Raw genomic sequence first — 13,706 nt, 5'->3', positions numbered from 1 at the left:
TGAAGGGCTGTTGAAATTATCACAATATTCTCCTCATGTAAAAACTGCCTGAACGTTGATTGTACTTTCCTTATAAAGGGCGAATTATAAGCAATTAGGGTGTGAGGCCTTCTCAACCAGAGCTGACCTGTTCCTCAGGGCTTGTTATGAAACCACCCCATTTTAAAAAAAATCTAGATTCTTGTTCTGAGAGACTTGTCCCTTGAAGGGGTTTGTATGTGAGCTGGAGATTCCCAAGCACTGTTTGGGAAAAATGAGATGAATGGAAGGTTATGGGAATCATGATCTGGAACAGTAGGAAGACTACTAGAAGGGAACAGGGAGAGGCCCTGGGGAGGAGGATTGGAGAGAAGACAGTTCTCAGGGAAGGCAGGGGTGATAGATAGAAAAGGGTTACCTGGGTGGACCTAGGAGGCCTTCACAATTGAGCAGAAGGCTGGCCTGTCCCCATGGAACTCAGGGAGACAGTGCTGTGTAGGTTCTAACACATCCTGGGAAGACCGGGGTGGGTGGGGGTGGCTCGCATGGGGATTGACACTCCTGTTCATTTGCTCTTGGGCTTGGCAGCATCTCTGGTGCCCATGTGCTGTCTTGGTCTGTTCACCCATTTAGTTTCACCCATTTAGTCACTGAACACAGAGGATCTGGGCCAAGAGCTGGGCAGGATCTAAAAAAGTATCAAGTGTGGTACTCATGCCCATATATGTTGTAGTAGATGTTGTGGTTATTTCCTCCCCAGAGTGGGCCTTTGTGTGATTAAGAGAGGAGAACCATAGATCTGCCGAAGTATTGGGTTTTGGTGGCAGGGTTAATGACTCTCTCATGCTTTAGGCTGGGAAAAAGAAGGAGGGTCCGACTCTCAGAGGCTGATTTAAAGCATTTAAAGCACGGTCTGAATGATGGAAGAGAGCCAACTAAAGGACTGGAAATATGAGGAGGGCGAGGGTTCTCGGCCTGTGTCAAAGCTTTTTTGAGAGTGTCAGAAGATGGGGTGTGAGGGAGGGGGTGATAGGAAAAGGGAAATGGGAAAATTGGAAAGAAAATTATGAAGTCGCCTGGGTTTTAGAACTACTTCGCTTCATGGAAGGAACTGAATGTTGATGCGCTCACTGTGTCCTGGAACACGGGCACCTTTATGGGGTTCTGATAACGGAGTTGTAATAGATTACTTTTATTTTTTTTATTTTTATTTTTTTAATACATTTTTATTAATTTCAGAGAGGAATGAAGAGGGAGAGAGAGAGAGAAACATCAATGATGAGAGAGAATCATTGATTGACTGCCTCCTGCACGCTCCCCACTGGGGATTGAGCCCACAAGCTTTGCATGTGCCCTTGACCGGAATCGAACCTGGGATCCTTTAGTCTGCAGGTCGACGCTCTATCCACTGAGCCAAACCGTCTAGGGCAGATTACTTTTAAATGAATCAACCCGTGATGTGTTTGTTCAACTGGATAATCAGTGAGTGTACGGTGCTGCCTTAGAGCAGCTCTGATGGAACCATTTGCACTTAATATGAGTCTTTTACATTTGGTGTGGTGCAGTGATTAAGAGCTGGAGCTCAGGGGTCTTATAAGCCTACATTTAGAACCTGACAGTACTACTTACTAACTGTGTGACCTTGTCACCTTGGGCAAGTCATTTAATCTCTCTGAGTCTCAGTTTTCTGCGAGGCATCTGTAAAATGGGTATAGTGATAGTACTTAGCTTGTTGGAGTGTGGTGAGGACAACATGAAATGACACCTGTAATGCTCTCAGCCCAGAGCCTGGCACACAGTAGATGTTCAATGCTTTCCATTATCATCACCAACTTAAAGCAGCATTGCCAAGGGAGTAAGGCTGGCACCTCTTAATCAGGTTGGGGTTACTGTGCTGGGCAAGTCAAATCAGATTCTTCTTGTAGTAGGAGTTTCCACTTTGCATTTTCTTCATCTTTCTATCAAGACCCCGGGAGTGTCTCTGAGGTGGTCCTTCTCAAGCCAGCTTCACAGGCTCAGCTTTGTCAGCCTGTAGGATGCTTACCCTTCATGGTCAGGGGAGACTAGAACTGCCTCTTGCCTGCCCCTTTTCTGTAGGCCAGCCCCCGGGGCGCTCCTGCAGTCCTCCTTAACCCAGCACTGGAGGCCCTTCGCCAGCTGCTCCGAGTGCTCTGGACACAGGCCACCCCAGTGCTCCTCTCTCCACTTCCATGAATTCCATGGATGTCTCCTCCCCACCCAGCTTAGAGCACAGGCTTTGCAGCCAGCTCTGGAGATTCGTAATGTGGCTTTTCTTCTTCCTATCTGTGGACCTCTGGCGAATTAATCTCTGTAAACCTTAGTGTCTTCACCTGCAAATTGGGAGTATCGTTACTCGTCTCAAAAGTTTGTTGTAGTCTTTTCGCCATCTTTCTATGCCACCATAATCATACACATGAATGTCCTGGCCGGTGCTCTGAAGAGTATCAACAATGCCGAAAAGAGAGGCAAATGCCAGGCTCTCATTAGGCCGTGCTCCAAAGTCGTCAGCCGGTTTCTAACTGTGATGATGAGGCATGGTTACATTGGCGAATTTGAAGTTATTGATGACCACAGAGCTGGGAAAATTGTTGTGAACCTCACAAGCAGGTTAAACTAGTGTGGAATAATCAGCCCCAGATTTGATGTGCAACTGAAAGATCTAGAAAAGTGGCAGAACAACCTGCTTCCGTCCCGTCACTTTAGTTTTATTGTACTGCCAGCCTCAGCGGGCATCATGGACCATGAAGAAGCAAGAAGAAAACACACAGGAGGGAAAATCTTGGGATTCTTTTTCTAGCAATGTAATGCAAACAAAATGCCTCACAGGAGAAAAAAGTTTGTTGTAAGGGTTAAATGAGTTGATTTATATAAAGCACTTATAGTGTAACTAGGGTTCCTGGCATGGATATGCTCTCAGTGAATGCCAGCTGCTGCTGTTGTTAGAGATCTCTCCCGCCAGGTATTTTTTTTTTTTTTTTTGCCTGCCTTCAGCAGGAGAAGGAGCCCTGGCCAGGTAGTCTGCAGACCCGAGCTTTAGTCTCAGCTCTACCTACGACTTGCTGGGTGACCCTGGGGATGTAACTTGGCTTCTCTAGGCTTCAGTTTCCACTTCTAGAAAGTGGGAGGTTTGGACTGAGTGTTTCCATCAACATTCTGACTTATTTTTTCAGTTCGATTCCCTGAAGTTCTATGAAACTAAGTATAATATTCTATACATTTTATCTCCCGAAATTGGCCAACATATATAGTTTATGCTTGTGAGGTTCACAACAATTTTCCCAGCTCTATTTGAGTAACTTTAAAAAAAAACACCCAGCAGCTGGACCAAGGAAGCATTTCTACTTCATACTCATGACCTGGAGAGTCGGGAACATGTTCGCAGATGCACAGGGCTGGGCTCCAACAGCTTGCAAAGAGGCTCCAGCCCTCAGTAAGCTAGGAAGCCCACCAGGTCTGTAAGAAGGAGGTGGGTCTCACTTGGTGCTGCTGGGAAAACTCGGGTCGACCTGTGTAGAATCCATATTTGTTCTGCTGTACGGACTTAGACCAGCTCTGGGGATAAATATGGCCATCCCTGTTTCCTCCTCTCAGTGGAGAAAAATTGCTGTGTTCTGTGACCGACTCTCTCTCTCTCTCTCCTTTAGAGTTTTGAGAGAGCCAGTTGTGCTCAAAGACAAACCCGTGTGCTAGGGAGAAGAGTCATCCAATGAAAGCGTAATGTTTAGAGCCTGGGCTCTGGACTGTTGGGGTCAAATTCTGGCTCTGCCACTTACTGGCTGTGCAGCCTCGGAGAAGTTCCTTAGCCTGCCCCTGCCCCAGTGCCTCTTCTGTATAATTGCATGGGGTTGAGGCCTAAGTATCAGGTGCCTAGAAGAGTGTCTTGTATCTAGTGCTGAATGAAACGTAAGAAATTGTTGTAGTTGTAAGCCGAGCAGAGTTTGTTTCTGGGTGGCTGGTCTGTCAGGTTTGTTCTGCTGAGAAGTGTGAGGCGATATCCCCGTCCTCTTTGTGAGCAGTGGGCCGTATAAGGCTGGAGAAATAATTTGGTCTCACCTTGCCAAGGCATTGGGGGTGAGTTAATTAAATGTTTTACCAAATACAGCAGGCTAATTTTTTTAAAAATATATATTTTATTGATTTTTTACAGAGAGGAAGGGAGAGGGATAGAGAGTTAGAAACATCTATGAGAGAGAAACATCAATCAGCTGCCTCCTGCACACCCCCTACTGGGGATGTGCCCGCAACCAAGGTACATGCCCTTGGCCGGAATCGAACCTGGGACCCTTGAGTCCGCAGGTTGACGCTCTTATCCACTGAGCCAAACCGGTTAGGGGAAGCAGGCTAATTTTTAAGAAGATAATTTTGTATGGCTCTCGAATGATGTTACAAATACCCAAATGGCCCTTGGCAGAAAAAAAGGTTCCCCACCCCTTCTCTATTTCTTGGGCAGATATCTCGTATCAGCAGAGCAATCGTGCTAGTAAGTCCCCCTCCCTCCCCCCAGTCAGTACCTAGATCATAGCTCCGGGGCTTTGTTGTGGTGAAGCAATATATAAACCAGAGGGGAATCGGGGTGAACCAAAGGAGCATGTTCGTTGAAATGCCCCTCTCTGGTGATTAATGTATGTTGCATGGCCCCGGAGTAGGGACATGGCAGAACCCTGTGTAAAAGAGCAAGATAGGACCTGGGCTAAAGGGGAGTGTAAACTCAGACAGACCGCTAGGTGTGAAGAGCGGCAGGTGGTTGTGGCTAAGACAGTAAGTGGTGTCATAAAGCTCCTGGCACTTTGTCTTCCCAAGAGACATGCTGACTCCCAGCCCCAGCAGTGACCGCTCGGACCGCTCAGAAGTGCGGGGGATGGAGATGAGGAGGTCCTAATCTGTTCCTAACGAGAATGAGCAGCACACATAGCTTGGTGCATCTTATCTGCAAGTGTAGTTATAAAGAGATTTCCTTCTCCAACTGCAAGAAGCAGAAACTTTCGCTGCCAAACTTAGCAGCATGTTTTAAGTCCCTCAAATCTCCTTTGAGTGCTACCAAAGCTCTCAGCTTTGTTGTTATCTCTTGTTGAAATACAGCCTGGGAAGGTCATATCAACAGTGCCAATTTATAGGCCTGCCGAACCCAGGCAGGCCTAGGGCAGAATGGGGAGTTCCTGGGAGTAGGTGCTGCACAAATCTTCTCTTTGAACGAGGCTGTCTATACTCTAAGGTTCCTTTTGCTTGAAAAGACTGAACACTGCAGATTAGGGTCAGACATTTTATTTCTTCTGTTTTACTTCTGGAGGCTCCCACAGGCAGGAGTTCAGACTCCATGGTGGCTCCCTGTACACTCAGAAGCTCAGCTGTGGTGTGACTTACATTATGCCCTACATTCCTCATTGGAGGCACGTATTCCTGAAACAACGCTGTGCCAGGATCTCCCACCCTATTTAGTTTGTTACCAATTTTTGACTTACCGTGTGTTCTGAAAGAGTGAGTGATTAAAAGAGGTGACGACCAGACGGTGTACACACCACACATGGGGCTTTGTACTCGCTTGCAAACATCTGGGGATAAGAAGGTCAAACCCGTGTGTGTATGCATTTGTCACATGGCAAAATGGGTACCAATAGGAAAGATAAAGAACCCGACTGACCCTGGCGACTATAAAGAAGTATGGCTCTTGAATGCAGGAGGGGCAGCTGAGATGAACTTGGCAGTGGCCGTGGTTTGCAGTCTGTGACTTGACTGACTCAGCTGCTGTGGTCAGGGAATTGAGACTTGGGAATCTAGCAAGGGAAGAGTGCACGGAAGTTCCTTGTTTTCTTTGCCTCCTGCTAACCCCTGATTCACTCACCCCTTTGGATTCAGACACAAATGGCAAGACTGCCAGAAAAGTTGCTGGTTTTTTAAATGGACTGGGCAGCACTGGTCTCTCTGGGTTTGTCAGCATGGCTGAGCTGCCGCCTGGGCGGGCCAGAGTGAGGGTAGGATGCTGGTGGCAAGACGGGTGGCGGGTTTTGGTGACTCTGAGTAAAGTGCCTGAAGGGAAGTGGCAGGGATCGGGTTTAAAAGACAGCAACGAGGAATAGCTAGAAATGTTTGTTTTACTTAGATCGCATTAAATGGAAATAAAAAGTTGTGTGTGTGTGTGTGTGTGTGTGTGTGTGTGTGTGGTTTTTTTCCTCTCTCAATCTCAAAACCCAGAGGTGGGTTTCAAAACCAGTGCTATCCAGATTTCTTGTTACCTGAAAAACACCCAAGGTCAGTGTATTCATAGCTTTGCTGGAAAAAGTTGAGCCTGGGAAGCGTAGACACTAAGGGGGAAAACCACGGAGTTACGTATGTTTTGTTACAATGAGAAAAATTGGTGGAGGCGGCAAAAGAAAGCCGTGGAGACTGCGACACCTGTGTCCTACTCCCAGCCCCCCGCAGCAGTTAACGTCTCGTCAGTGGGAGAGTTGGGATAACTTTTTCTGTGTTCCCCAGGGGTTCCTTTCTCCTCAGCCTTTTCTCTTTTTAATTTACAGCCTTTCCCTGAGACCCATCTTCATTGGCCTACCAGTTAGTTGCAAAATGAAGGGGGGTGGGGGCTGTCCAACTCTGCCTCTCTTGTTTTGAAACTGAATTTATTTATTCATTCGATACATAGTTTTCGAGTATCCATTTTGCTCTAGGCGCTGTTATAAATGCTGGGGATGTAGAGATAACGAAGACAGCAACGTCCTTGTGTCACGGAGCTTCAAGCACAGTGGGGGAGCAGCCAGGAAACAAGTAAAGAAACCAGGAAATGAGATGGAGATGGAGATGCGAGCTATGGAGGAAATAATGGTCACGTAAAAGAGAGTCACAGGAACTTGAAAGCTATTTTCAACAGAGACATTTAGAGAAAGCCTCTCTGAGAATATGACATTGGAGCGGCAAGTATAAGAACAAAAAGAAGCCTTGTATTTGCAGCTTTGGGGAAAGTACACTCCTGGAAGAGGGAACAGCAGAGGCAAAGCCCCCGAGGTCGTAGAGAGCTTGACCTGTTCTAAGAACATAAAGTCATCGTTGCTAGAATACAGGGAGCCTGAATGTAGGGTATAAAATGGTGGTGGAGGCTAGTTCAGGCAGCGCCTTTTGGCCACGGTAAGGAGTTTGAAGAACCAATATATGAGGGGTATATATTGTATTTGAGAGAGATGGTTGGCTAAGAGGAACATTGAATTTGATTATCTGAAAAGAAAAAAAAATATGGGTAAATAGGATCTGGAGAAGGTATAGGCGCACAGCTAATTAGCTAAAGGATGTTGAATAACTATTCAGTTCTGCATATTTCTTGGGATCAAGCAAATATGTGTATTAAAACTTTCTGTGGGTTTTAAGTTAGTGGTGTATCATTAGTAGAGTGCTTACTCTATTCTAGGCATTGTGTCATACCAGGCATTTTCACTTGCATCATTTTAGTAAATTCTCACAACTGCCTGTGAGTGAATTTGTTGATGTTCTGATGTCTACAGACGAGGAACTCGGAGTGGCCAACACGCTGAAAGTCCAAGCCTAAGTCAGTGTGATTCCACTCTGATCCGTATGCCAACTGTACCTCCTCTTAGTTACCTAAAATATTTAAGGAACATTATTTCCTGAATTGTTATGTGTTGTTTACTTCCATGTTCTCTTTTCTATCCGTTGGAAGCTGGGATGGCTTTGGATATTTGTGGAGTTTTTGAGATTGTTCTCAGGTGTCTCTGAAAGGCGTACCTGGTTCAACATTGAGAATGCCAGTCAATACCAAACACAGCGGAGGGCCGGTGTGTGTGTCAAGACTTGAAAACAGATAACCTGAGCCCCTCGCTTTGCCTGGGTAGGAAGAGTGATGATCTTTCTCCTTAACACTTCACAAGTAGTTAGATGCCTTAGATCAGTGGTCGGCAAACTGCGGCTCGCGAGCCACATGCGGCTCTTTGGCCCCTTGAGTGTGGCTCTTCCACAAAATATCTGTGCGATTGAAATGTACAGTGCGATTGAAACTTCGTGGCCCATGCACAGAAGTCGGTTTTCCTGGCTCTCAAAAGAAATTTCAATTATTGTTCTGTTGATATTTGGCTCTGTTGACTAATGAGTTTGCTGACCACTGCCTTAGATTATGATTCCTCCTGTTTTAGGTAAAAAGATGGATTTTGTTTTGGGAGACTTCTATTTTTTTTGAAATATTTTTATTGATTTCAGAGAGAAAGGGAGAGGGGAGAGAGAGAGACAGAAACATCAATGATGAGAGAGAATCATTGATTGGCTGCCTCCTGCCTGGCCCACACTGGGTTTTAAGCCTGCAATCCGGGCATGTGACTGGGAATCGAACTGTGACCCCCTGGTTCATAGGTTGACGCTTAACCACTGAGCCACGCCGGCTGGGCGTGTTTTTGGAGAATTTAAAAAATTTGTCAGTAAACTAGCACTTGTAAACAAACTGGTATGATTTCCTAGTTCACAGGCCTCTCGTAGAGTCTCCACATTTGTTGGCAATGTTTAGGCCACCTCTTCTCACTGGCTGGAAATGGAATAGTGACTAATTTCTGTTGGTGGATACTTCTTTTCCATGGGACTGATCCTGTTTGGATTCTATAAGTGAAGGATTGGGATTCCAAAATGAAAATGTGTAGGGTGTTAATTAACACGCTCCTTCCTCGGTGTTCGTGTGATCTGCGTTCAGGCCAGGCAGCCGGCTTAGACAGGAGTTTGTGACGGGCAGAGCAGAGTGAGATTGAAGTTCAGATTTAGCACAGATCCCAGACACACACAAATTTCTTTTGTAAGAAATGGGATTCTCCGCTCCTGTCTTCTCTGTCCCTGTCTGTTTTAGTAACTACGTTGCTTCAAAAGGAAAATATATGTGGTTAGGAAAGATTCCTTAGACAGTGTTTTTGTCTTCAGCACTGATTTACTTAGCAGACAATACATGGTCACCCACCATGAGCTTGGACTCACAGATGACTTAGGGGATGAGGCTGAAAAGATTTGTCAAGGTCAGATCTGGAAGGACTCGAAGCCTCTAGAAACTGGGGAATCGTTCTTCTGAAAGCAAACTGGATTTGGTTGGTCGGAAAGAAACCTATGTGCCCATGTGGAAGATAGAATTGGGTGGGAGAAACTCGTTTTGTTTATCTCATTGATTGTGATATTACAGTCCCTCAAAATTAAGGGACATCTGGGGGGTCTGAACTCCAGGTTGCAGAGCTCTCAGGAGCTGCAGAGCAGTGGTTGCAGACTTGAGCGTTCCCCAAACTCACCTGGAGAGCTTGTTTTAGTAGTTCTGAAGTGCGGCCCAAGAGTTTGCATCTTTCACAAGCTTTCTATGTGCTATTAGGAACCGCTCCTTAAGAAGGTCGGCAGCTGAGATTCAAATGAGGGTGTGAGGGCCAGATGCTAACTGGTATGCCTTCTCTCATTAACCTAGAATTTCATGTCTATACGTTAGAATCCCTTGGGTGGCTTACCCTGTAACATCAACAGAGCTGCTGCCCCGGTCACAGTGATTCTTCTCACGATATCCATAACCCTTCCGGATGAGGCTTCCAGCTCTGTGCTTGTCTCTAAACAGCTGTTTGACTGATTTTTTTGGAACATACCCATCTGGGCATTTGATTCTATTAGGATAAGTGACATTTATGCCAGGATAAGCTCCCCCCCCCCCCCGCCCCAGCCCTCCCCCCCCCGCGCCCCCCCCCCCCCCCCCCCCCCGCCCTTCAGAACAGCCTTTTGGTTGGCAGACTGATTCGGGGACTGCAGGCAGGCTCGGCATAGTGTGTGCTGTTGATTAGCCAGGTTTACACAAGACATGCCTGGGAGATTATCTCTTTAGCTCCAGAGTATAACTCAAGGGCAAAGTCCACTGTTGGCAGCCGATAGGCTGAGAACACCTGGAAGAGAGGGTTTCGCTTGGCTTTCACTTCGCCAGGCCTTAGTGCCTCTTCCCACAGAGGTCAGGTTTTCTCCTGTCTGCTGCCCCAGCAGGGAGTTTTGGGACACTCCTCCCAGAGCAGCATGGCTCCAGGCACTGCCCCTTGCTGTTGACTTCAGGACCTGTGGCTTCAGGTGACACACTTGACTTAATAAATACCAGCTGCCCTCTCTTCCTTGGCATTCTCATTTCCTGAATCCTCGTCTGTGCTTGCTTCTCCCCTTGCGGAGACCATCTTCATTTTTCCTTGTGGTCAGCGACTCTTAGATTCCCCCTAAGGCTCTCTCTCCTCTTCTTAAGCTTGCCTCATTAGTTCAGCACAAGCATAGAGTTCTGTGTCCGTGTGGAAAGGGCCAGTAAGGGTTACCTGACCTAGCACTGCCCAGTCTTTTTCCTATCCCTGCACACACAGAAAGGGATCCTTTCTGTAAGGCACGTTGGGGTGAAAGGAGGCTGCTGGTGGCACTGAGCCCCAGTGCTGCCCGGGCTTGAAGAAGTCACTATATCTGCACCGCTGGAACCCATTCCTATTGTTTGGGAACTCTGATCCAGTCCCAGGTGCCTCAGAGTTTAGAGATGAGAGAACTGAGTGCCCAAGGTGGCAAAGCTAGGACCAGGGCTCAGGTCTTTTCATTTCTGCTGACTCAGGGCCTTGCTGTTTGCATACACGAGAACTGTAATGCGTTATAATTTCTGATTAGCAAGTGTGCAGGAAACTATCTTGGGTGAATTTATTTTTGTAAAAAAGAAGAATGGAAAATAAAAAGTGTTGGTGAGGATGTGGAGCAATAGAACCCTCATACGTTGCTGGCGGAGATGTAAATGGTGCAGTTGTTAGGGAACCACATTCTTTTGGCTCCTCAAAAAGCTAAAACTGACCATATGGCCCAGCAATTCCACTTATCTAGGTGTAAACCCAAAATAATGGAAAACAGCGACTCAGATACTAACTTGTATGCCAGTGTTCACAGCAGCATTATTCTCAGTAGCCAAGGTGGAAACAACCTATGTTCACCCACAGATGAATGAATAAACAAAATGTGGTATGTACAGTATTATTCAGCCTTAAAAAGGGATGAAGGTCTTATACCTGCTATAATGTGGATGAACCTTGAAATCATTGTCTTAAGTGAAATAAGCCAGACACAAAAGGATAAATATTGTGTGATTCTGCTTATATGAAATAGCTACAATGGGCAAATTTATAAAGACACAAAGTAGATTAGAGGTCACTAGGAGCTTAGGGAGAGAGGAGAATGGGAACTTATTGCTTAATGGTTATAGGGTTTCTGTTTTGGGGTGATGAAAAAGTTTTGGAAATAGTGGTGATGGTTGCACAACATTGTGAATGCCACTGAATTGTGAACTTAAAAATGCTTTAAACAGCAAATTTTATATCTTTTCTACCACATAAAATGAATAAAAATGATTATACCTTTACTGTAAAGTTTTTCACTTGATAATTTACCTAGGCTATTTCTCCATGTCGGTATGTTACTTTCAATGGCAGCATTGTGTTTCTTCAGATGGATGTATCATACTTTAATCAAGCCCTATTGATGGACATTTGAGTAGTTTCCAAATTTTTTTATAATCAGTGCTACAATAAGCGGCAGTACACAGCCATCTTTTCCCAAGTGTTCTAATACTTGTATTACCTTGGGCAAAATTCCTAGAAGGGAAGGTTTGCTAATCAAAGGGTATTATGCTCACTTAAAATGTTAATAAATATTGCCAAACTGCCTTCCAAAGCAGTTGCATCAACGAATTCTCATCCACAGTATATAAAGGTGCCTGTTTCTACCACGCCCTTGGCAACGAGGGTGTTACTCCTCTTTGCCAATCTGATAGGTGAAAAAGGATTTACTATTGTTACTTTATTTAGGATTTCTTTATTAGTGAAACTGAATATCCTTTATGCTCACTGGAAGTTCTATTTATTTTTATGTGAATTTTCTGTTCAAATATTTTGTTCATTTTTCTGTTTGGTCGGTATTTTTTCCTGTAGATTTGTGAGGACTTTTACATACATCTTACATTAGAACTCTTTGTCTTATATGTTGCTGATTTTTTTCTCCCCAGTTTTTTTCTCTTTATTTTTTGACTTTGTTTATGCTAATTATTTGCCTTTCACATGTTTGAAATGTTTATGGAGGCAAATATATGATATTGAACTTAATGGCTCCCCAACCCTATGGCTGTTGAGTTGGATTTTATGTCATATTTTTAAATTTTTTATTTATTCATCAGAATTACAAAAATAATTCATTTTTTATGGTTTTAATTTTTACATTAACCTATAACTTTATAATTGATAAAAACCAAAATAACCTTTCTCCTATTAATTTGCTTCTTACATAAGATTTATAAACTTGTCCACTTTAGTGTTTTTAGTGAGTGAGGCTATCTATATTCAAATTATTATACTTCCCATTTAGTATATATCATAACCATTAAAAACATTTTTTGCAGCTTTTTAGAGGAACATTACTGACTCAGTTTACCAAAAAAGCCTTTAGTGAGAGAGGCAGATGAAGAAATTGCACCTGATTCCCAATCCTGTTTCTTCTTTTCTGTTATTCTTATACAATACAGCCAGATTCCTTTTCTTTGTTTTAAAAAAATATTTTAATTGATTTTTAGAGAGAGAGGAAGGGAGAGGGAGAGAGAGAAACATTGATTGGAGAGAAACATTGTTCTGCTGCCTCCTGCACACCCAGGAAAGGATGGAGTCTGAAACCTGGGCATGTGCCCTGACTGGGAATTGAACCCGTTACCTTTCAGTGCACAGGATGATGCCCAACCGAGCCCCAATGGCCAGGGTCAGATTCCTTTTCTTAATGTTTGGGGAGAATTGCATCACCCCCCCCTTCTGAAAAGCTTCATTTTGATGCACTAGACCTAGATATTGTGACAGAAAAACCTCTCTCTCAGGTTAGACCTGGTTTGGTGCAGTGGGAACAGGGAGGCAATTGCATGTTGAAGATGCATGGTTTGGTGCTGAGGAGAGTCAAGGGCCAAGGTCTGAAGGGATGTTAAGACCCAGGAAGGTGTGATTCTGTGGGAGGGGAGCAGCAGGAAGAAGTGCGGAGAAATTTCTTAATCTGTTTAGAAGATAAATTAAGAAAGATTTTTTGAAGTGAGAGAAGGAAGAGAAATAATATTTGTTGGGACTCACTTATATCCCAGATACTGAACTAGTAGTTCCCACCTAATTGTATTTTAAAAGTCAGCTTTGCCCTGGTTGGTTTGTCTCAGTGGACAGAGCGTTGGCCTGCGGACTTGATTCCCAGTCAGGGCACATGCCTGGGTTGCGGGCTCGATCCCCAGTAGGGGGTGTGCAGGAGGGAGCCAATTGATAATTCTCTCTCATCATTGATGTTTCTATCTCTCTCTCCCTCTCCCTTCCGCTCTGAAATCAATAAAAAAATATATTAAAAAAATAATAAAATAATAAATAAAAAGTCAGCTTTTAGTGTTGGTTCAGCTTAGGGTTGCTGCTCCTATGGGTTGTGAACTGGAAAAGAAAGCCTTACTCAAGGGTCAGATTAAGTAAAATCCTTGAACCCAAAGTTAGGGACGAGGAGAGTAGCATTGACTGACATCATTGCTGTTCCTGTCAGCCAGGAGTTTAGACCGAAATGTTTTCAGTAGAAATAGACTAAATAAGGAAGCAGAAGGGGAAACTACTTCAGATCAGCAAACATTCATTAGGCCCCTTGTGACCAGCTGCATACAGACATACAATCCCTACCCTTAAAGCATTTAATAGTTTAGTGGACAA

The 13,706-nt window shown here is 44.6% G+C and overlaps 1 protein-coding gene and 1 pseudogene across 4 annotated transcripts in view; both read left to right on the top strand.

Moving 5' to 3' along the window:
- DENND2B (DENN domain containing 2B) overlaps positions 1-13,706 on the top strand; it is a 173,296-nt gene that overhangs the window by 73,996 nt on the left and 85,594 nt on the right. The gene's annotated exons all lie outside the window — the stretch shown is intronic.
- LOC103294644 (40S ribosomal protein S15a-like) lies at positions 2,411-2,797 on the top strand (annotated as a pseudogene).

The sequence above is a fragment of the Eptesicus fuscus genome, chromosome 13 (assembly GCF_027574615.1).
Source record: "Eptesicus fuscus isolate TK198812 chromosome 13, DD_ASM_mEF_20220401, whole genome shotgun sequence".
In the NCBI taxonomy this organism is placed as follows: Eukaryota; Metazoa; Chordata; class Mammalia; order Chiroptera; family Vespertilionidae; genus Eptesicus; species Eptesicus fuscus.
This window is presented reverse-complemented; position numbering and strand designations above follow the sequence as displayed.